Raw genomic sequence first — 24,266 nt, 5'->3', positions numbered from 1 at the left:
TTTAAGGATCACAAAACACTTTACATACATTCTATCTTATTTGACGTCTCCAACAGCCCTCAGTTGTGGGGATTATTATTGGGTGAGAGGAAGGAGACAAATCAGCGAAGCAGAGCGAGAAAGGGCAGTCACATGGGTGACTGGAGAGAGCTGTGCCATGGAAGCGGCTAGAGGAGGATGGTCTACAGCGCCAGGCTGGAGAGAGGGCAATGTGCTAATAGCGACCCCTTCCCATGGTCCAAGCGTGTTCCTCAGAGCAGCCCTGTGAAGGAAGTAACGATAGCATCGTTCCAGGATTTCGTTGTTGTTGCTGACAGTTTACAAATGAGGAAATGGGCTGAGAGGTTAGTTTACTTGCCAATGGTCACACAGGTAGTAAGTGTGAGAGCTAGGACTTGAACCCACATCTCTGACTCACAATCCTCCTTCCAGAGGAGGAGGGAGGCAGAGAAAAGACCAAATGAGTTTGGCAGTTGTGAAGTTACTGGTCACCTTGAAATAAAGCAGCCTGACTCAAGTGCTGGAGATAGCAGTCAGTTTGCGTGGGGCTGAACAATAAGTAGGTGGCCAGTGACTCACTGAAGTCAGATCGTCCCTAGAAGGGTGGTTCTTGGAGGGTGGTGGTGCTGGAATCAGATCATTGCTTGAGGAGCCAGCAGAGGCGAGGGCAGTTTCTTTCTTCCTTTTGGATAGGAAAGACCTGAGCATGTACTGGGGGCAGTAGGGAAGGAGAACTTGACTATCATAGAGAAGGAAGGATTGATTTGCCATGGTCTAGTGGAAAATGGGCATAGAGTCAATGTGGTGTGAACTGGGTTTGAATCTTGTCCCTGCCATTTCTAGCTTACTTGTCACTTAGATGATATGTGACTTTACTTCTCTGGGTGTCAGTTTCCTTTTGTGTAAAATGAGAGGATTGAGTCAGGTGAATCTCCACTTCCTCAACTGTAAAATGTCGGGGTTGCACTAGATTATCCCCAAAGTTCCTTCCAGCTCTGAGTCTTGGATCCTGTGAAGAGATGAGATCAAATGAAGAATTAGCCTTGACAAGGATAAAAGTCATTTCATCTGTTGAGATCAGAGGGAATGAGGAGAGGATGGGTAAGGACACAGAGAAGTTTGGAGGCTTCAAAGGAAGGAAAGGAGAGTGCTCATCCCCTAGGTGGCCTCAGTCTTCACAGGGTAGGGGGCTGGTCATAAAGTGGACTACATTCGTTGCCTCCCTTCCTTAACATCCACTTATTCCTCAAAACAACTTGTGTTTTATCTTCATTTCCTATCCCCTCCCAGTGCCTAGCACAGTGCTCCAAACATAGTAGGTACTATCACAAGAGAAATTCAACAAAGATAAACTGAGGCACATATTCTCCAAGCAAGGTAACAGTTTACTGGCAGGGTATAGACCTGATAAAAAAAATGAATCTAATGACTGACTCACTGAGCCAAAAGACACTGAGCAGAACAGCTCCCCCTTTATAGTTTTTGGGGAGCACAGAACAAAGAATAGGACTTTGTAGGTGGGGAAAGATTACAATTGGTTATGGGTTTGGCAGCATCATGGGGGTGAGGACAACATGACTGATTACAGAGTTGTACAGGGGGACAATATGGTTGGTTGGAAACTAGGAGTGAGGGGCTAGCAACATCCCCCTTCTTCCCACCTGACTAAGGAAAGTTCATTGTTTGAGTCTACCTACAAGATCAGAGAGAGTGAGCCAGACTTCTGTGAGCAGCAAAGCAGACATCCTTGGAGGATAGCTGGTAGTGCGAAGGTACTGGAACAGACTCCCTGGTGTCCACCCGCATTCCCCAAGGACAGCGGATTTCCTTGAGACAAGACTAAAACAGTGATTAGCAAGAGAACTGGCTGTCTCAATTTAACTCATTGCAGGGTCCCTGGATTTCTGAAATGCGTTTAGAGACAAAGAACCGTGACTTAGGTAGTTACAGGACAAAATCTATTAATTGTAAATAGGATCAATAAAAAATGATACAGAATTAATTTAATTGTCTCAGTACTCAACAGATGTTTCTTGAATGTTGAGGAAAGAGGAGGTTGGGGACCAGTTGCTTTGGAGAATGTGCTAAAGGGACAATCAAAGACTGGAGAAAGGATTGCCATGTAACGGTGAGGGCCCAGTGGAAGACCAAAATAATATAGGGCAATGTGGACCAATTCAGCCCTGTTTTGTGACTTCCACCAGTAGAAATCAGCAATTCTTGAGGAAGAATAGAGAAGGGAAGGTTGAGGAGCGGCAGAGTTTGAGCAACACAAGTTTCAAGGGTGGAGTGCAGTGGAGAAATGGCTAACAACTGAGTATAGACAGGGAAGGGAAACTAAGTCAGAAGTGGCATGATGGACTTGGAGTTCAGCTCTGTGAGGCTACATCAGAACCTGCCAGCAGCTGGGAGCCTTGGGTCCAGTGTTTCACATACAATATGGTTGACAGTGCCTTGATTTACCTTTATAAGGATTTCCTCTCCCAAATGATGGAGGAATCAACAGGGGGAAATTTCATCCTATAATTATTTCTTGACATCAGGCACAGGTAGGAATTCTGGGAACTTGGGGGGGGGGAAGTGACTACTGCCTCTTCAAGTTTGTGGTAATACAGAGGGAAAAGCCAGGACTGTCCGATGTGTAACCTGGATTTGGGGGGGGGGAAGATTTCAAAGAATTCAAAGCAGGGATAGGTAGGATCCTGAAGACAAAAGTTCTTTTTTTAAAATATAAGTTTTTTTGCTCTTTTTTTTTGTGATGAGGCAGTTGGGGTTAAGTGACTTGCCCCAAGTCACACAGCTAATGAGTGTCTCTGTTGTTTTTATATCACTTATATTTCCCAATGTATCCCTCTTTTCCTCTCCCAAAGAGCCACTTTTTATAACAAAGAAGAAAAAAGAAAAAGAAATCATTCAGCAAAACTAACCAATATATAATGAACTCATTACCTTACCTCACACGCTTGATAAATCATCTCTGTATCTTTTTTCTTTCTTTCTTTCTTTCTTTCTTTCTTTCTTTCTTTCTTTCTTTCTTTCTTTCTTTCTTTCTTTCTTTCTTTCTTTCTTTCTATCTATCCATCCATCTAATCTTTCTTCTGTCTCTCTATCTATCTAATCTTCTGACATACACAGTATTCTGCACCCACTTTTCAGTCCTCCACTTTTGCAAAGAATCTGGGCAGGTGCTGTCTCACATGTCTACTCCGGGGACAAGTTTGACCGCTCTAATTCTGCAGCACTCAGTTTTGATTGAATTGTTGCTTTTCTTCTTGTTTGCCTTGTTGTGGTTGTACTTGTTATTGTACATCTTGGTTACACTTTACATCGGTTTCTATAAGTCTTCCCGTGCTTCTCTGAATAACACTTCTTTTTCACAGCGTAGTAATGCTCCATCACATTCACATACTACAACTTGTTCAGCCATTCCCCACTCAATGGGCATCTACTTTGTTTCCATTTCTTTGCTACCACAAAAAGTGCTACAGTTAATATTTTCGTGTTTATGTGGCTTTCTTGTCTTTGAGCTCCCTGGGCTACGCACCTAGCAATAGAATCTCTGGGTTAAAGGGTATGGATATCTCAGTCACTTTCTTAGCACAGTTCCAAAGTGCTTGCATGGACTAAAGTTTCATGAGTAGTTAGCCCAAGAAGCAGGAAGTGAAGTCACTCGAGGGTGGAGGAATTCCTCATTCGAGAGCTCTCTTTCCAGAGAAGGAGGGATTAAACTTGCTCTCCTTGGACCCTGGCAGCAGAAAGTAGAGGTTGCGAAGGCGCCAATCCAGGCTTTCTGTAGCCTCTAAACATATATAGCTGTCCAAAGGTGCGATAGGCCACCTCTGAAGGCAGGGTGTGGTCTTGGAGCAGAGGGGAATTTCAGGAGTTCGGGATGTTGGTGGTGGAGTGGTTTCAGGTCTATGATGGTGAGGTCTATGGAATCATCCTTCTCGTAGCCAGCTGAGCACTGGAGCATTGATTCTGGGGTCCCAATCAGCCAATAAGCATTTATTAAACACCTCCCATATGCCAGGCACTGGAGACATCAAGATAAAAATGGGGCAGTGTCTGACCTCAAGAAGTTTATATCTTATTGGGGAAGACAACATGTAAACAGACTGGTAAAGGATCTAATCCAAGGTAATTGGAGGAGCATGAGGGAGTTTGGGGAATGGTGGGGGGTATCACCCTAGGCAAGTCCTGATTAGGAATATCGACGTCCTTATGGATTCTGGCAGGGACCAGGGAGAAAGAAAGGTCATCCACTATGTTTCAGAGGTGGGGGGAGAGTGTCCCAGGCACTGACAAGGATGGGACTGGTGGCCCAGGCTTGGGTGGCAGGAAAATCTATCCTTGACTACTTGGTAAGTTAGTAGAAAGAAAAGGCATATGCTTTGCATTATCTCAACTGCCTCTACATAGTGGAACACTTCTGTGACACTGATCGATTTCTGCAGTGTTAGCAGAGGTAACCAGAGATGGCTGGGCACCAGGAATCACCACCTGGATCACCATTACTGCGCTTCTCTGCAGAAATGGGGCAACCCCTGAGCAGCGATGAATGCATGAATAGCATCCTTTCCCCCAAATCCTCACCTGCAGCACACCAGCAGCAGAGGGGGTGGAGAGTGTGAGCCTAAGGAAATCAATTATAGTCTCTGATTGCATCAATTACTGCCAAATTATTAACTCCATCCACATACAAAGTTTTATAGAGATGCTCCCCACACATGAATTACAGCAATAATAAAGTTTCGATATTTTTCATTCGGCAATTAATCTTCAGGAACAGGAAACTTCATTTATGGAACTGGGGCGATAGATGTTAGACATTAATCAGAGTGCTGAGTGAGTATGGCCGGAGTTGGATGGGGGCCAGGGAGAGTGAAATATGCACACCCAATTTTGTGCAGTTCTCCTAAGCTGGAGGATCTTGCTTAGGATAAGAGTGACAGCAGGCTGCTGACCATACATTTACGTGGCTCCGTTCACTGTGCATCCGGAGGAAACATGGTTTTTGTCTGCTTTGCCTGCACTGCTGGGCATAGCAGATTCAATATTGGGGAGTGGGGGGGAGATGGGAAGTGAGATTCCTTTTAAAATGCAAGTGGAGAGATCTTGGGAGGAAAACAGATGATCAGAGAAAGGGTTGATAAGCCCAGACCAGCAGTTATTAGAGTGGCAAAGACATGGTGCTTGGGCACAAAGGAGTTTACGTTAAATTAAAAACCATAACTTATCTTTGAAACACTCCATTTAGCACATAGGAGGTTAAATATGGTTCAGAGCAGCACTCTCAATTAAATTGTTCTTCCCTCGCTTCGGAAAAGTATATTAAACATAATTTCCTGAAAAGTAACAGAGATCATTACTCTGTTTGCAAATTGATACCGTGTTATTAAAAAATAGGAAATATTAGCAAGGATACTGCAGATGGGTGTATTTTCAGCAAGAACACAGGCAGTGAAAGTCCCTGCTTCTTGGGGGTGGGTGCGCTAAGCAGAGCTGGGGGTGGGGCTAGGTGGTGGATGAGGCCTCCATGGACTTCTGGGCTCCCTTCTCCCAAAGCCTCAAGGTGGACATTGAAGGGGAGTTTTACCCTTTAAGTCCAAGGCTGGTTTTAGTAATTTACGATCAACGGTGTTTGATGTTTGTCACTGACCTTCGCGTTTGTAGGTATAAGATTTGCAAAGAGAAAAAAGAGGCTTCTGCTAGCAAGACATTAATTTCTCCCCCTGGCCATTCTCCACCTCAGCTACTGAAGCACTGGGAGTTGGCCTTCCTTTTCACCCCCAGAGTCTGCTGTCCTCCTCAAGGACAACAGTCAATATCCCTCTTAGTGATTTCTAACGTGGCAGTATCTCTAGTTGCACGCTCCATTGACCTCTCCACCTGCAGCTAATTACCTTGTGCTGCTTTTCATAGGTTTATCTTTATGTGTGGCCTTCCCCAATGAGTTGTAAGCTTCTGAAGGGCAGGGGCTACTTCATTTTGGATATAGCACCAGACCTGGAGTCAGGAAGACTCATTTTTCTGAGTTCAAACCCAGCCTCAGACACTTATTAGCTGTGTGACTCTCGGCAAATCACTTAACCTTGTTCACCTCAGTTTCCTCATCTGTGAAATGAGCTGGAGAAGGAAACGGCCAACCACTCCTGCATCTTTGCCAAGAAGATGGGGTTACAGAGAGTCAGACAGAACTGAAAAACAGATGAACAGCAAAACCTAATGTGGTGTCTGGTACTTAGCCATTGACTGAGAGTTGTCCTTTGGCCCTCGGGGGCCAGGTAAAAGTGGTAGTGATCTCTCCTTCCCTGTGGCAGCCCTTTAAAGGCAGCTAAAGTATCCACTCCTCTTTAAGTCTTTTCTCTGGGCTCAACATTCCTAGCTTCTGGTAGAGACAAATTCTAAGGATTATTATTTAATCTTGGACAATGATAAACGGTTTTGATAAATGCTTCAGGATAATAACAAAATGAATGCTGACATTTACATGGTGCTTTAAACTTTGCAAAACATTTTACATATGTTACCTTATTTAAGCCTGCTAATAACCCTGAAGGTTTTGTCATCCCATTTTATTGATGAGGAAACTAATGATCGGAGAAGTTAAATGACTTGTCCAGGGGCACACAACTAGGTAGGATTTAAACTCTCGCCTCCCTGAATTGAGGGGACCATAAAAGAAGAGCTGCCTCAGTGGCTGATCGGTTTCCCCCACCTACAGTTCTAAGTGCACCCAGGGAAATCAACCACTTCTTTTCCATTCTGGCTGTATGCTGCCTCCCTCACTCCCCACATGCCTTTCTCTACCAGACAGAAGCTCAGGGCTTTTCTACTCACTGGGAACAATGAGCTAGCCCTCGAAGCACCCCCAGGGAGTGGGGTGTTCAAACCAAAGTACAAGAGACCCCAAGAAGAGGAGAAGGCTTTGAGTGCCCTCAGTGAGCACAGGAGAAGCCAGGGGCTTGTTGTCTGTGCACTCAGGTTGAGAAGAACACTAGGTTTGGAGTCAGGGGGCCCTGGTCCAAATCCCAGCCTGCCTATTTACTAGCTCTGTGACCTTGGGAGATCATTGCGCCTTGCTAGACCTGCATTCCATTATCTGTAAAATTCAGTCTAACTAATCTCTCAGGTCCTTTTAACTCTCAATTTGTGATCCTGTGCCTGGACAGCTTCTAAAGTCCTTTCTTTTTGAACACATCCATTTCGGACCTGAACCTTCTCAGAGGCTGAACCACCCACATCAAAGGCAGCACTTGTCTCTGGAGTGGTCAGTCCTACCAGGCCAGTCCTTGGCACTGGTAGGGCATGGTAGCCCCAGCATCAGCGTGGTCCTTCTACCTCTGTGTGTGCTGGGTCTCTGGTGTTGGGCAATTCAATGGGAATTTAAACACAAACAGATTAGCTCTGAGAGCTGGAGGGAGGTTTAATGCTCTACTCCAGCGAGGGACCAAGCATGGCATGCCAGTCTCAAAAGCCCACACAGAACCCAAAATGAAACGAGGGCCTGTGCTTCCTAGGCTCCAGGCAACTCATTCCCTTTGCCCATGCTGAGGTTTTTAAAACATTTTTTTTTACCATGACAAACAAAGAGCAAAGACTAGACTCTTTAATGCAGCAGTGTGGGGAAAAAGCATTAAATCTGATGCCAGAGGATCTGGGTTCAAAAGCAGACTCTGCTATTTTCTACCTATGTGACCTTGGCAAAGTCACTCCCTTCTCACTTTCCTCCTATGTAAAATGGGAGGATCACTTCCTCACAATCAGAGCTGTCCCAAAGTGGGATGGACTGCCCTTGGGCAGTGGGTCTAGAATGGAGGGGCCAGAGAGGTCTAGGGAATGGGGGTCTAGAAAGGCAAAGTGATTTCCCAAGGTGACTCCCCATCACTGGGAGTCTTCTAGTAACTTCAGAAGTTGTAGTGGAGCTTTTTTATTAGGTTTGATTTGGACTCAATGCTTAAAGGCCCCTTCCAGGTCAAAACTCTTCAGCTGCTATCTGTGGCTTCTTGGGAAAGCCAGCAGGGCTACGTGAAGAGGATGCCATGGGAACCTCAGAAAAGAGCAACTGCCTGGGGTGAGGGGGGAGAGAGAGAAAGAGAGAGAGACACAGAGAGAGGAGAAAATGAGAAGAGAACGTGAGACAGAATGGAAGAGAAGAGGGAATGAGAGAATGACAGAGAGAGAATAAGAGAGACAGAGAAAGAGAGAGACAGATATATAGAGAGAAAGAGCTCTCCATTGCTGCCTTTTGTAAGGAAAGAGACTGGAAGATTCCCACTACCACAGGACATTTGTGTGGTCAAGCCCCTGAAGGGAAACACAGAGGATTCTGAAACATAGAAGACCCTGAAGTGGAAGAATGAAGCTGAGGAGAGCTATCTAACATGGGGAATGGCTTCTCTTTCAAAGACTGTCTTTAGGCTATTCATCAGTGTCAGGAGCCAGGGAGAGCCTTTCAAAGCTCAGTTCATCTGTGTGAGATAACTGGTGCAGAATAAGTGTGAGTATGTTGAGGCCCTCTTTCTCCCAACTGACCGTGCGAAGAAAGTGTCGAATAGATTTCAGGTATAATTTTCATCACTCTGGAGTAAACCACGTTGAAACCATCACAGGGATTGATCAAGGACTGGAGAAGAGCCAAGGCACCTAACCAATTAAAAAAACTTTATTCAAAAAACCTTAGAAAGGGATGGGTTACTTTTGGGGCAAGAACGCCATGCAGATCTATGCCCCACACCTCGTAAATAGACATTACCTTAAAGAAAAACGTCCTTTTATGATCATTATACATTCTACAAATGCCAATGAATATGAACATTTTCCTGTACAAAGAAGAGAAAAAAGATTGCACATGAAACTGATTCTTTGCCAAGTCTGGGTCGTTGGTCACTTAATACATTTCAGATTTAACATGGTGGATCTATGCTTGGGATCAGAGGAGGTTAGGGCTGGAAGGGACCTCATTTTGCCAAAGTTGAGGCCCCAAGTCAGGATTGCTCGGCTCCGTGGAGTCACAGCTGGAACCCAGGAGTCCTGATTGCTGTCTGCTCCAGGATCTTCAGACGTCGCTGCTTTGTCTGAGGCAGCCATTTCCTACGTGCTGCCTGACCTCTGGCCATTCTTCTCCTCCCCATCCCAATGGAACCTGGGCTCTGCCACTGTGTCCTGAGCTCTGCTAGGTGGGCTCTGCATGATTTTGAGCAGCACACAGTTATCGCACAACTTTGAGTCCACAGCAAACATTTGTTAAGTATTTAGTGTTTGCCAAGCTAAGATCTGGGAATACAAAGAAAGACAAACAAATGAACAAAATAACAATTCTTCCCCCCCCTTAAAAACCAAAACCAAAACCAAATCCAGTTTTCAAGGAGCTCACAGACTAATGGGGTAGAAAACATACAATTTACTAGAATGTATACAATCCATGCAGAATACATTGGAGGTAATCTTGAGGGCCAAGGCATGAACATTAAGAGATACTGGGAAAGATTTCTGTAGAAGGTGGGATTTTAGCTGGGGCCTGAAGTGAGGGATGAGGAAGGAGAGAAACCAGGCATTGATGCTGATTGGCAGTGGTAAAGTGAGTTTCCCAACTTGGGAGTTTCTTATGCCAATAAAATCACAGGTCCAGTCCCTATCTCAAAAAAAAATTAACATTCATTTTAAAATTTTGAGTTCCAAGTTCTGTCTCTCTCTCTCTCCAATCCCTCCCCCACCGATCGAGAAGGCAAGCAATATGATATCCCTTATACATTTGAAGTCATGTAAAACATTTCCATATTAGCCATGTTGCAAAAAAAAAGGGAAAAAATTCTGTTTCAACCTGCATTCAGAGTCCATCAGTTCTCTCTCTGGAGGCAGAGAGCGTTTTCCACCACGGGTCCTTTGGAATTGTCTTGGATAGCTGTATTGATCAGCATAGCTAAGTCTGTCACAGTTGATCATTGTCACAATGTTGCTATTACTGTGCAATGGTCTCTTGGTTCTGCTCACTTCACTTTGCATCAGTTCGTGTAAATCTTCTCAGGTTTTTCTGAAACTATCCCTTTCGTCATTTCTTAGAGCACAATATTATTCCAGCATAATCACATACCACAACTGTTCGGCCATTCCCCGATTCATGGGCATCCCTTTAATTTCCAGTTCTTTGCCACCACAGAAAGAGCTGCTGTGTATATTTTTGTACATATGGGTCTTTCCCCTTTTTCTTTGGGATACAGACTTTTTTTTTTAAATATCACTCTCACTCCCCTTTTAACAGAGAGAAGCAGATAAGGAAAGCAAATGGAAACATCATCTGTGTCCTACAGCATATGAAGCTTTCTGTAACTGTAGTCCACCACCACTTTATTAAGAGGAATGAAGTCAGTTGTATCATCAATCTGCTAGAATCACAGTGATCACCATTTCCTCTAGACAGGTGCTATTCTACAAGGCTGTGTGCACAGCTGATAAGCCCTTCTTTGCAAGGTGCCTTTTTTTTTTTTTTTTTTGCTCCTGAGGAATTCAGCCTGGGTTGGTGGCACCTTGATTTCTGGATTTTTATTTGGTTAAATAACACATTAAGAATTGTTGTGATCCCATACTGAAGCTTCCCATATGGTTAATTGGAAATGTTCTCACCACTATTGCAGGCTGTAAAAACTAATGAGGTAGACAGAAAATTTATCAAATGCCACATTTAGAAATTAACTCATTGCTTAACGCCATACCTAGGATTAATGATAGCGTCATCATCTCAGGACAGAGCGGCACCACAGTGGGCAGCTGGTGTGGTGGCCGGGGGCTTCTCCTCTTTGTCAGCCAGTCAGATGTGCTCCTCTTTCTTCGTCCCCTAACTTTGGGTGATCCTGGCCGTGACTGGAGTTTCTAAAGCCATATCATTCAAACGTAATTTATACATTCCATTCTACCCTCTGCTAAGCCTCCCAATTCTTCCTTTATAGCCATTGTCTCCCATCTGTTTTTTTCCTAATGATTTTTTCATGATCTCTCCTTTAATACACCCTTACCCTCTACAGAAGGCACATTGTTCTCCGCAACCTTAAAATACTTTGATATAGGAACACGGATTTAGAATTTCAAGGGATTTGAGAGGTCATCTAGCCCAGCCATTTCATTTTACAGATGGGGAAACTGAAGTCCTCAAATGACTGTTCCAAGGTGACCTAAGTAATAAGCAGCATAGCCTGGATCATAGGGTCAGAGATCAAAAGGTAAAAAGGACCTCAGGGGCCATCTAGCCCCCCTCCTCATTTTATAGATGGGGAGTCTGAGATCCAATGATCTTAATGAGGTTCCTAAAATCTTTCTTACAAATAGTAGGAGGCATATCCTGGACCACAGAAACAGAGGGCTAGAGCTAGAAAAGACCTTGGAGGTTTTCTAGTTCAAACTCTTTATTTTACAGATGGGGAAACTGAGACCCAGAGAGGTTAAGTAATTTGCCCAATGTGACAGAAGTAGCACCACAGGGTGGGATTTGAACCCAGGTCTCCTGACTCAGGATCCAGCATTTATTCCACTCTCCCAAGCCTGCTCACTCCCAACTTTTTCTTTTCTTTTCTTTCTTTTTTTTTTTTGGACTAGGCAATGGGGTTAAGTGACTTGCCCAGGGTCACACAGCTAGTAAGTGTTATGTGTGTGAGGCTGGGTTTGAACTCAGGTCCTCCTGAATCCAGGGCTGGTGCTCTATCCACTGCGTCACCTCGCTGCCCCCAACATTTGCTTTTTTCTAACTTAAAAATTTTTTTATTAATTTATTTTGATTTATCAACAATCACTTCTATACGCTTTTGAATTGAAAATTTTTCTTCCCCTTCCTCCCCCTGCCCCAAGACAGCACAGAATCTGATATAGGCTTTACATTTACATGCCCATTAAACATATTTTCACATTAGTGAAGTTGTAAGTAAAAATTAAAACCAATAGGAGGAACCATCGGAAAGATGAAACAAAACTCAACAGAAGGAAAAATAAGTGATAGTGATTCGACTTCCATGTTCTTTCTTTGGATGTGGACAGCATTTTCCATCCCGAGGCCTCTGGAGATGTCTTAGATCCTTGTAATGCTGAGAAGGGTTCAGTTTAACAATATTAGTCATCACATAAGGTGGCTGCTATTGTATACAAAGTCCTCTTGGTTCTGCTCACTTCACTCAGCATCAGACCATATAAGTCTTTCCCCGTTTTTCTGAAGTCAGCCTGTTCATCATTTCTTATAGCACAATAGCATTCCATTGCATTCATATACCACAACTTGTTCAGCCATTCCTCAATTGATGGGCATCCTCTCAATTTCCAATTCTTTGCCACCACAAAAAGAGCTGCTATGAATATTTTTGTACATGTGGGTCCTTTTCCCATTTGTTTGATCTCTTTGGGATATAGCCTAGAAGTGCTATTGCTGGGTCAAAGGGCACAACATTTGCTTTTCTAAGAAAGCCCCACTCCCAGGTGGGCTTGGCAGCTCCCGAGGGACAGCCTAGTGTGGCATTGAAAGCCCTTCACAATCTGCCCTTTCGCCCACCCCCACCTCTCCAGTCTTCTTGCAGCCTTATTTTCCTCCAGGTACTCTTAGATCCAGGGACCTTGGTCTTCTGGCTGCTCCTCCCGCCAGACAACTCTAGGCACTTTCTCTGGCTGTGCCCCCTGACTGGAGTGCCCTCCCTCCTCACTGCCACCTCCAGGCTTCCTCCAAGCCCCAGCTAAAATCCCCCCTCACCCCCATCCTGAAGCCTTTCATGATTTTCCTTAGTAACTAACCTCCTTCCTCGGATTATCTCCGATTTACCCCACTCTAGTTTTCAGTTCTCTTCCCCCTTTAAAGCGTGAGCTCCTTGAGGGTGGGGCTGGGTGGTTTTTGTTTTGGCTTTTCATTGTATCTCCAGCGCTTAGCACTGTACTGGGCACATAGAAGACACTCAATCACCTGACACTTTTTGGTGACTGGTTGACGACTAACCGATGCTACAAGTGGAGAGATGATTGATGGAGAGGCTTTTGGGAGGAGGAAACAAGTAGAGAAGAGAGGCAGAGACGAAGGAAGAAGAGACAAGGTACAGGTTTGGAAATTCGAGCGCAGGAGGGGACAAGGTGATCCACTGCTTCACTCCCAATACCTACACCCCAGAGGCTGCTACCAGATTTCACCTCGCTCCGGGGTTTCTGAGTCGTCTAACTCTTATGAATTCTACTGCAATTACTTCCGCAATTACTGTCTCACTTGCTTGCTTTGATAAATATGTTTACTCATTATCCATGATTGACTTTTGTGTAATAAGAGTATGGTGGGGGAGGGGAAGCTAAACCAGCGGAGATTATGCTGTTACCCTCCAGGTGTGGGACAGAGTGACTCCCCCCTGCAGCAAGAAGAGATCCTCGATCCTCAGAAAAGAATCAACGTCCTAGACTGCAAACATATGGCATGTAATGGATGGATACGATTCCAGACCTATACAGCCCTTGAAGACGAGAGAGCGTGGGAGCCATTGTCCAGCTATGGACCATCCTCCTACTCCTGAAAATTCACATCAAGTGGAGTCTCTCAGAGAGGCTCCAATCTCCCCAAGATGTGCAGTGAAACATTCCAGATGTTTCTATGAATCCTTGCTGTGTGCAGGCTACTTGGTCTTTTGTTGTATGATCCAGCTGCAACAACTGCTGCTGCTCCTCCTCCCCCTGCTCCCCCTGCTCCCCCTCCCCCTCCCCTTCCCTCCCCTCCCCCTTCCCCTCCTCCCTCCCCCCTCCTTCCCCTCCTCCCCCTCCCCCTCTCCCTCCTCCTCCTCCTATCTGTAGAGCCCTAGGAGGTCTGTAAAGCATCTTCCTTCTCAATGACCTGGGGTAGTCATCGGGAGCCTTCTTCTGTTGATAGAGAGACAGGCTCTGAGGAGCAGTTGTCTATGGTCACCAGTGCTGAGGAGTTGGAGTTGAGATGCTTTTCTTCTCCTTTTGTAATTTTTAAATTTATTTGCTTTTAGTTTTCAGCATTCACTTTTGTAAGATTTTGAGTTCTAAATCTGGAGTTGAGATTCTAATCCAAGACTTCTGACTCTATGTCTTCTGATCTCAGATCCAGACTTTTTCACTGTTCCCTTCTAGGAGAACCAGTCCTTCTGAGGCAGCACAGCATACTGGAGAGAGTGCCAGGCTTCAAGTGAGAAAGACCTGGGTTCAAATCTGGCTTCAGACCCTTTGTAGCTGTATAATACTGGATGAGCCTCAGTTTCCTCATCTGTAAAAAGGAATCATAATAGTACTTATCTTACAGGGTTGCTGTGGAGATCAAATGATAATATAATGTATTTAGAATGTCCTGGAATTGGGATGCATTCAGCAGGTAGGAGAGAGTAATCTGGGGGAGGGTCCCTTGGCAGCCACCAGAGCTCCCCCTCAGAAGACTGTATGGGAGCCCAGCAGAGAGTCTTGATGGTCCTGAATCAGCCTTCTGTGAGCTCAGCAATGGACAACCCAATGACCTGAGCTGTTGTAGGGTCGGGGATGTACCCCCAGGATTTCCTTAGCTTTTTGCTGTCTACCTCCAGCCCATGGCAGGTGAGTGCAGGAGCCTTATCATGTGTGCTGATGAGGACAGGAAGGCAGAAAGAGGATGCTGGGTAATCCTGCTGAAGGCCTGTCAGCCACCCAGAGCCAGGACGAAGATCAGAAACCATCAGCTTATGGCTTTGGACAGACTCCCTGCCCAGGCTTCTGGGAGAAACTTTCCCCTAGAGCCCTAGTGTGTAGTCTCTGTACCCTTCCCCAACCCCAGGTCCCCTACGACATCCCTGATGAGTGGCTATCAATTGGGGGGGGGCTGTCTCCTGGGGTGGCCCATCCATTGATGGACAACTCAGATTATTAAGAAGCTTTTCTGGCAATGAAGTCAAAATCGGTTTTCTTTCTGCTTCTATCTGCTGCCTGCTGGGGCCAAGTAGATTCCTCTTGCACACGACAAGCCCTTCAAATACTTGAAGAGAATATGGGGCAACTAGGTGGCATGGTGGACAGAACAGCAGGCCTGGAGTCAGGAAGATGAGTTCAAATCCAGCCTCTGACACTTACTAGCTGGGTGACCTGTCACCTGTTTGAACTGGAGAAGGAAATGGCAAAACACTCCAGTATGTCTGCCAAGAAAACCCCAAATGGGCTCGTGGAGAGTCGGACGCAATAGAAACAACTAAATAAACGTTGTCTTCTGGACAAAGCTTCTCTTCTCCATTGTGGATTCTGGAAGGCCCATGTTCATTCAGTCCATCCTTCTACAACATGGACTCCAGGCCCTTCACCATGCTGGTTGCCTTCCTTGGGATGCTCTCAGTTCATCAACGTCCATCTTCAACTGCGGCACCTTGAAATCATTCTGAGTGTGAATTGTAGGATCACAGAATGAAAGCTGGAAGGAAGCTGAGAAGTCCTCTAGGCCACCCGCCTCACTTACAGAGGGGGAAACTGAGCCCCGAAGCAGAAAGTGATTTGCTTGAGGAATCACAGCTAGCAAGTTGCTGAGCTCGGATTCAAACTGAGAGCCTGTGGTTCCTAGGACAGGGGCACTTAGCGCCCCACCCCATCGGCTCCCAAGAGAACATGGGAGGATCTCCCGGTTACTCCTTGAAATCATGCCTCTCTAACACAGTCCTTGGTTCTCCTATTACACTACTGATTCGCTCTGAGCTCAGGCCAGGGAAATGTCCAAATGTCTTTTAAACAAACTGCTTCCTACCGATGCCCATCCCCATTTGTACTTGTGTGATTTTCTTGACCCCCTAGTTTATGAGTTTACATTTATCCTCATTAAAACCCTCTCTTGTAGACTCAGCCCAAATGCTTCTCTGGGTGTTTGTGGACTCTGACTCTTATCCAGTGTATTAGCTCGACCTCAGCCACAAATATATTAAGGATAAGGGTCAATTAATCAGTAAACATTTATCAAGTCTGCCTGTGTGCCTATCCTTGTGCTAAGGGCTGACGATGTGAAAAGTGGCTACCTCTACTGGTCATGGATGAACATGGGGAAATGGCTCCAGGACCCAGGTCAGAGCCTGCTGCTTCAGCACCATCTAGCCTTGTCTTTGTGAATATTGGTGTTGCCACGGCTGGAGTGCTAAGAGAGCACTCACCTGGCCGCTGCTCGTCCAGGATGGACGTGGATGGGAACCACTCATTCAACGCTTTCCCGATAATGTTGTCTTTGTCCTTTCTCTTTTTTCTCTGTAGGGCAGAAGTGTCGGGAGATAATAGCATATTGATGGGAAGAGAAAAGCAAAGGAAAAGATGGCTGAAAGCGGGGAATTTAGTGGTATTTTTCTGAAAAGATTTTCAGCAGGAAATCCACATTGGTTTCCCAGCAGTCTGCTCAAAACAACATCTGCCTCTTCTCTCTCTGCCCCCCAAACAAAATATCTCCCTTCAGCCCTGTGGATAATGACTTGGTGGCAAGGAGCTGGATGCAGGCCACGGTGGGTTGGGGTGGGCAGGAGGATGGCTCCTTGAAGAATTCAATGTCATCGGGCACTTCACACAGCAGGGGGTAGTGGACATGGTTTGAATAGTGTTGGGAAGGACCTCATTTTCTGGAAACTTCCCACCCATAATTCCCTTTTGTCAGGGCCTCATTCTACAAGCAGTGCATCATATACGTTTATTGATTGATCGATCATCTGGCTGAGCAAATTCCAAGTGTCAGGGCTAGAGAGTGCTATACGTTGTTTCCTTCTAGAGCATCCATGCCTGTGGAGCTGAGTTTATCTGTTAATTTAATTTGAAATCTATCTAGAGGTGGTAGGGAGGTGAACTTCTTCCCCAAAAGGTGACTTAGTGCAGAGGAAAGAGGGCAAGATTCGGAATAAAGGACCTGAGTTCAAATCCTGACTGCTAATCATGTGATCTTGAGCAAATCACTCAACCTCTCTGGGTCTCAATTTCCTCCTCTGTAAAATATTTAGATGGTCTCTGAGATTCCTTCCATCTCATGGTGGTCAGAAGAAGTGGTACAAGGACACTCTCAAGGTCTCTCTGGAGAACTTCAGCACCGATCGTGAGACATGGGAGACATTGTCGCAGGACAGCCCAACATAGCATGCCTGAATCAAAGAAGGCGCCATGCTCTATGAGCAGAGTCACAGAAGCACGAAGGAAATGTGAGGGGCGTAAATCCAGAGACGTCTCCATCTCAGAGCTGGATGAAGCTCCAATGACATGCCAATGGTGGAGAGAGGGAGGAGAAAAAGTCCCTTCCTCCCACTGTTCTCTGGTACCAGGAATGGAATTTGCCACTACAAAGTCCTTCCAAGCTTGGAATCCTCAACTGCTGAGGGGATGGCTACTTTTAAATATAGGTCCAACGTTTGTGCTAAATTTGTTTAGCTGATCACCTAGCTTTCGTGACCCTGTGGGAGGTTTGTACCTCATGAAGGGGTCATGGGGTGTAGCTGAATCTTTACACCTTAAAAGACTACCCGTGTACTTGACTACATTAACTGTGATTACACCACTGAGCCAAGGGGACAATCACATCCCTTTTTTCTTGTTAAGTGTGAGTGCCAGGAGCAGAATCCAGGTCTTTTCTGATTCCAAACCCACTAGTCTTTTCACTAATTGCTGTGATGTCTTTCACATCTATGAAGATTCTTATAAATACTGCTATTATATATATTACATATAAGTAATACTACTAATACTTATTAATATTAATTCTACACTAGAGTGTAGAAAATCAAACACATACGAGACACTTCAAGAACTACTAATGCTAAGTTCTATGATCACTCAATTTGGTTCCACAAGCCTTTGTTGAGACCTTCCTCTACTGGGCACCTTGTGTTAGGGGCCAGAGGAGACTAGAAGATGAGCAAGATAAGTTGTCTGCCCTCAGGCAGCTTCCTGACGAGCAGAGGAGATGGAGTGAGTACATTTAGGTTTCAGTTAGTCCAGAGACTTGGAATTTCATTGGCATGAATGCCCCCTTCACTGGTCCAGGTCACAATCCTGCTTTGCCTCAGTAAATTGTTTTGTGAGCCACTGTGACCAGACGAGTCATTCTCCTGTGGTCATCCTGGTGATGAGGCTCTCAGAACTTGGCCAGGATGCTCCTTGGACAACGGGCATGCAGTGCATGCTAGAAGAGAATCTTCATGGAGGAAGTGAGGCTTTGAAGGATGAATAACCAGTGAGACAGATTAATCTTGGTTTGAGAGTAGCTGATGCACCGCCCATCCAGATGATCCCCCAGATTCAATGGATATAGCCCATCCTTGGTAGAGAAATGAGACCTTTCACACCAGTTATATGATAATGGGGAAGGCACTTCGCCTCAGTTTCCTTATTTGTGAAAGAGGAAGCTATAGACTAGATTGTCTCTAAAGTCCCTTTTGTCTTTGCTCAGCCAGCCTGGAGCACGTTGACTGGAAATCGAGAGTCACATGATAAATACTAGTTGATTATTGACTGGTCTAAGGATTGACATCTGTGATCATATCATCACCTTATGCCTTATTGTCTCTGCACTGCTAAGCATGACAAATAGAGCACAGACACACGAAGGAGTCTTTTTGCCAGTTGTTGGTATGAAGTTTCCCTGCTCAGGTCCAGGTCATTTATTGGAACTAGCAACCTGTTTTGTAACGTATAAGTAGGTTTCCACCACTCATTCGAAATCTTTTTCTTGATGTAATTAGGTAGCTTTGAGAGGAGAATGTAAATCCTATGAACATAAGTGCAGCCCAGGGGTATCCCCAGACCAAGAGCCTGAAATACTTTGGGGGGAAGGAAGACCTGGGTGACAGTGTGCCTCCAAGGGTATAGAATGTCTTTGTGAATTTAAGTGTGGGATAGGGCATGGGCTGTGGCATGGGTCTGCAGCTCAGAGAGCCAAGAATGCTTTCCTTTTATTTATTAGGATCTAGCAAACATTTATCAAGCACTTTTTATATGCAAGATGCTGGGTTAGCTTTGTCTGCCTTTGGTGTCAGGTATCAAAGGGCTACTCTCTATTCCTAGTATCTCTGCCCACTCCTCCACTAAGTGGGAGCCCCTTGCTTTTGACTACAGTAGGAGAAGGGGAAAAAAACTAGAAGCAGGGGAGTGGATGAGGTGGGGAGAAGCAGTGGAGAGGTAGGTCTAGACTCCTTAACAATCAGAGCCATCCCAAAAGAAGAATGAACCACTTAAGGAGGTGGTGAGCTCCCCTCACTGGGTGTCTTCAAGCAGAGACTGTCTGTTCACTTCTCAGATATGTTGGGGTGCAGGAGGAGTTCTGTTCCAGTGTGGTTGGACTAGATAAGAGGCAGTGTGGAGTAGTGGGTAGAGGGCAGGCTTGGAGTCAGGAAAGGGATTCAAAGCTGGATCTTGGTATACTTACTTCTTAATCTGGGTGCAAGGGAAGGGATTCCACACTTCCACCTCAAGTCAATCAGGCCAAGACCATGTCTGACTAGGTTTTAAAAATGTGTAAACAAGATTGTGGTCCTTTATGGTCTCTTTAAAAGCTTCCTCTTGACTTCTCTTTAATTGGGTCAAGAAGAAAATGGTGTGAATGCCTAACAAAGAAATTAACCATACCTGCTGGGATTTGAATAGCATAGAACAGTTCAGCAGCAGTTGGGTCAAGCACTGGATCAGGCCAATGGTAAAGAATTTCAGGTTTAAAAGCAATTTACATAGGGGAGAAGAGAATCTCTCTCTCTCTCTGTCTCTGTCTCTCTGTCTCTCTGTCTCTCTGTCTCTCTCTCTCTCTCTGTCTCTCTCTCTCTCTCTCTCTCTCTTCTCTCTCTCTCTCTCTCTCTCTCTTCTCTCTCTCTTCTCTCTCTCTTTCTCTCTCTGTCTTTTTAAAAACTTAACCTGCTTCTCTTAATGACGGTTGAGTAAGAACTATTCGGATTGCCCCTAATACATTGGCAGGAGTCCTTTGAGGGAATTTTGGCTGTCCTAGGGTAGATGGACCTACAGGAAATGTATGTCAGGATCTTGCATGGGATTCCCTTATGTAAGAAAGGGATGCCTGGAGACATTGGGTGAACTCCAAGAGTGAAAGAGAAATGTGGAAATGTTTCGTTCTAATCTCTAGTTGGAAGGATTCCTGTGTGCTAAGGAAGTGTTTTCACCCAGGACCGTTTGGCTTTTTGCTCACCTGATGGTGAGGAGGGTGACTTCCAGCTGATCCCAAGTCAGGCTGGGAGAAGACAGCAAAGGTACAGAGGATTTTGTAAAATGATATCTGTTTGTTATATTGTATTATCACGTATGTGGAATTCTGGAAGAATCTGGGTTTCCACACTGTTTGTGAACTATGCCACATGGACTTTTCCTGAGATGGGTTAGTAGAAGGCCCAGGGAAAGGATCAGCTAAAGGACAATGCTTGAACCTCCCCATGTCACTTAAGGGCTCTCCAGAGTTTGGGCCTATGGGCTTGGCCAAAGTTAAATGTTCAGCTGGAAGGAGTAGGAAAGGATGGGGTGTGTGTGGTAAATGTAAAACTAAGGAAAGAGTGTCAGGGAAGTGGCTCTATATTTTCACCCCAGTCAAACAATCTAGCCATTGGTAGACATGATTAGGCTTCCAAAATGTGTAAGCATTTTTGTACACCTTTGATTTCTTTAATCCGTTCAAATTCCTCTTTAATTGGGACAATCAGTCAACAAGTATTGATTAAATGCCTAGACAACCTAAAGAATGAGATTCTCCTTACAAGAAGCTCACGTTCAAGTGAGGGAGACCAGTACACACATTCATGTATGTATGTATAAACAGCATGAATATGAAATGATTTAATACACATCTACACAAAGGAGTTAAATACAAGGTAAATTTGGGGGACAGCACTAGCACTGGGGGGGGAATAGGAAAAAGGAGATTATAGGAAAAGTTTTAGAAAGAAGATGGTGCTTGAGCCACATCCCAGAAAAAGAAAAGGATTCTATGAGATGGTGGGAAGGAAGGAAGGCACCAAACAAAGTAAATATCCCATAGAAAAGTTTGCATTTGATCCTGGAGATGGTAGGGAGCCATTGAAGTTTATTGAGTACGGCAGTGACATGGCCTGGTTTTTCCTTTAAGAAAATAACTGGTGGTGGTGTAGAGGATGGATTGAACTGGGGAGAAGCAAGCATGGAGACCACTTAAAGGACAGTAGTACAGGTGATGAGGACCTGAGCTAGGCTGGTGGTCATGGGAGTGGAGAGAACTCAAGGGAAAGAATCTACCTAAGGGAGAAGAGTTTGCCTATTTAAGGAGAAGAAAGGCTTGAAAGATGGAAACTGGAGAATAAAAAGGATCACATATGAAGAGAAGGGGATGTGACTTAAAAAAACCAAAATGGCTTGTTTAAAATTCAGTAAGCCTAGGCATCATGGACAAGGATGAAAATAATGCTGCCCAGCACATCCCTGCTGGACTGTCTGCCTTACTTCCCAACGTCCTGGGCACTGTCATTGTCCAAGAAGGTCATTTTCTGCTTCAGCATCCTTTCCAGTGTGGATTTCCATATACAGAAGAGGAAAACAGGTTAACCTTGTCATTTTCTTCCTATCGTCCTAAATAGCTCTGCAATGCCATTGGAGTCGGGCAGTTTCCACAATGAGATCTAGAGACTCTGGCATAGCTTCTTGTTACATATAAAGAGATTGACAGCATTCATCTTTCACGGTGACATCCATGGAATCTGCTCACAGAGGTTCACTATCTCCCCATTCATAACACTTTTTATGACTGGAGGCTTTAAAATATGGCATTTGGGCCAATTTTTTCAAATATGCTACTATTATCAACTCATGGAGTCATTCTTCAAATGCTCCATATTTTGGAGATATTAAGAATATCTTAATTTTTATGAGATTTCTCCATGTGCACAAGCTGTCAGGCAGTCTTTAAAGCTTGAAGAAAAAAAAAGAGAAGAGGTTGGATTCTTCTCTTATCTCTGCATCTGGGGGCATGTTTCCCGGTCTTGGAAATAGAAATGCCATATCTGTGATAGCGTTTAACAAACTTGGCTGCTGGATGATACTAAGAATGTAAATAGGACGCCATGCTATGATGGCTGGTTATGACCGACACTCTGCTGGATGGCTGGCCAGACCACGTGCCCTGAACACGAGGATTCGGAATAAAAGGCAGAGTCCAATATTCTGCATTAACTGGTACAACTGGCATGCCCTGGCTGTGTCCCGGAGAGAGCACTCTGCTCTCCCTCATCATCCTGCCTTCCCTGGCTTCCTTTAAGACCCAAAGTCTATTCTTCTACAGGAAACCTTTCCCAACCCTTCTGAATTCTAGTGCCTTTCCTCTCTCCTCTTCACACTGTCTACAGCTAGTTTGTACATATGTGTTTGCTGGTTGTCTCTCCCATTCGATTATGACCTTCTTGAGGGCAGGATATTTGCTTCTTGTATCCTCAGAGCTTAGTACAGTGCTGGCACATAGTAGGTGCTTAATAAATGTTTATTGACTATAGGCTACCTTGGTCTCTGAAAGAGTAGGTTCAAAACTTAACTAAGTTCCTACATAGCACCTGTCTCATCAAGTCTGTGTACAGATGAAACATGATTGCTGGATGAATCTGGGCTCCTGAATCACTCCCAAAGATGACTCTTGCTCCTTGGGCTGCTGATGCTGGCCTGGCAGCAGCATCTGATCTAGCTACTGACTCCGGGACCCCTGTGCTTGCTCTCCTAACCAATTTGGAGACGCCACTCCCTACACTTAGAATGGAGAAGAGCAAATGAAGAGGCCAAGGAGGCTCCATTTCTAGAGGATGATGTGGCCTCAGACACCATTCCTTACTACCTGGTCACTCACCGGACTCTGTGAGAGAGTCACCAAACTTTTCCCTGATGCAAATGGAGCAAAGAGGCAGCCAAAACTGACTTGGGTCTTTTTGAAAATACCAACAGTTCTGACAATCAATTGATCAATAAACATTAATTAAACATGTACCATATGCCAGGCATTGGGCTAGGCACTGAGCTATGCAGCCAGTCCCCTCAACAACTTAGCAGGCCAACCAGAACCAGTTATGGGATCTCTCCATGCTGCCCCATCTCTCCAAGGTCCTTTCCTTGCACATCACCTCATTTCCTCTGGAAGTAAGCTTTCTCAGTTTCTCCAAGTCATATCAGCTGAGGAAACTGATGGAGTCTATGCATGGGCCAGACTCCTGTTCCACTGTTCTTAGTAGAAAAAGGGCTCTACTGTATGGCTCAAATGTCCCTTTCTTCAGGTGGCCTTTCCCAGGCTCCGAGGGCTCTTCCTCACTAAGGCTACCTTCCCTCTACTGTGTATGTGGCTTAAATATTCCTATTTACACACATGTTGTCTCTCACATTAGAATGTAAGCTTCTTGAGGGCAGGGAATGTTTTTTTTTTTGTACCTCCAGTGCTTAGCACAGTATCTGGAACCTAATAGCCAGGCAATCAAATGCAAGTTAGCATGGGGTAAAGAGTTCTTTGTATGTTCTATACACACACATGCACGTATAGGGATTGAATGTGTCTATGTAGTGTTGAGGGTGAGCAAAGGTAGTTTTAGAACCCTCATGAATTTTAATGAGGGGGTAGGTTAAAAGGATTCCTTGGTCTCTCCTCCTACAGTAAGCTGAAGGGGAGATATTCATAGGGTCATCCCACATAAGTATTGTTGAGGAATCTGATAGAAGACTCATACCATACACACGGAAGGTGCCCCTTTCTTCTAGTCCTCAGCTGACTTGAACAATATCTCTGATTATACCCAAGTACTTCAGATTCCTTTTCGGCTGTTAATCCCTCTCTGCTTCCTGCTTTACTGTAAATCAGCTTTGAGCTGGCTAACGAATGCTATCCCAGTGTGACCCCAAAGGAAGTGTTTCCCCAAGGGAGCAATGGTGACTCTGCTGCCTCCCGACCTCACTCTAGAGGCTGCGGTGTATATTCTACTTTTCCCCAGACATCACTCTTCCCTTTCTCTATCACCACTAACAACATTAACCACACAAGGACTAGTGGCTGATATTGTCTTTATATAACAATAGGGATAAATTCTGAGGAGTGAAAGGACCGACATCAACTGTCTGGGGATGTGATAGGCACAGTTGGTGCTGGGAGCTGGTAATGGTAGTAAACAATTGGCTGCTTTGGACTCCTCAGAGGGAGGAGCTGGAACAGAGACACCAAGCCAACAGGGGTGACTGGCCACTGCTTGCGGCTCTACTTCAGCTGAGGGAGAAGGATGTGCCTCCTGGGAGGTAGGGGGTGCTTGGGTCCACTCACCAAGCCTGGTCCTGTTGCTGGTGGCAGC

Source organism: Phascolarctos cinereus, unplaced genomic scaffold, assembly GCF_003287225.1.
Source record: "Phascolarctos cinereus isolate Bilbo 61053 unplaced genomic scaffold, phaCin_HiC Scaffold_3;HRSCAF=262, whole genome shotgun sequence".
Taxonomy (NCBI): domain Eukaryota; kingdom Metazoa; phylum Chordata; class Mammalia; order Diprotodontia; family Phascolarctidae; genus Phascolarctos; species Phascolarctos cinereus.
Note: the sequence above shows the minus strand (reverse complement) of the source record.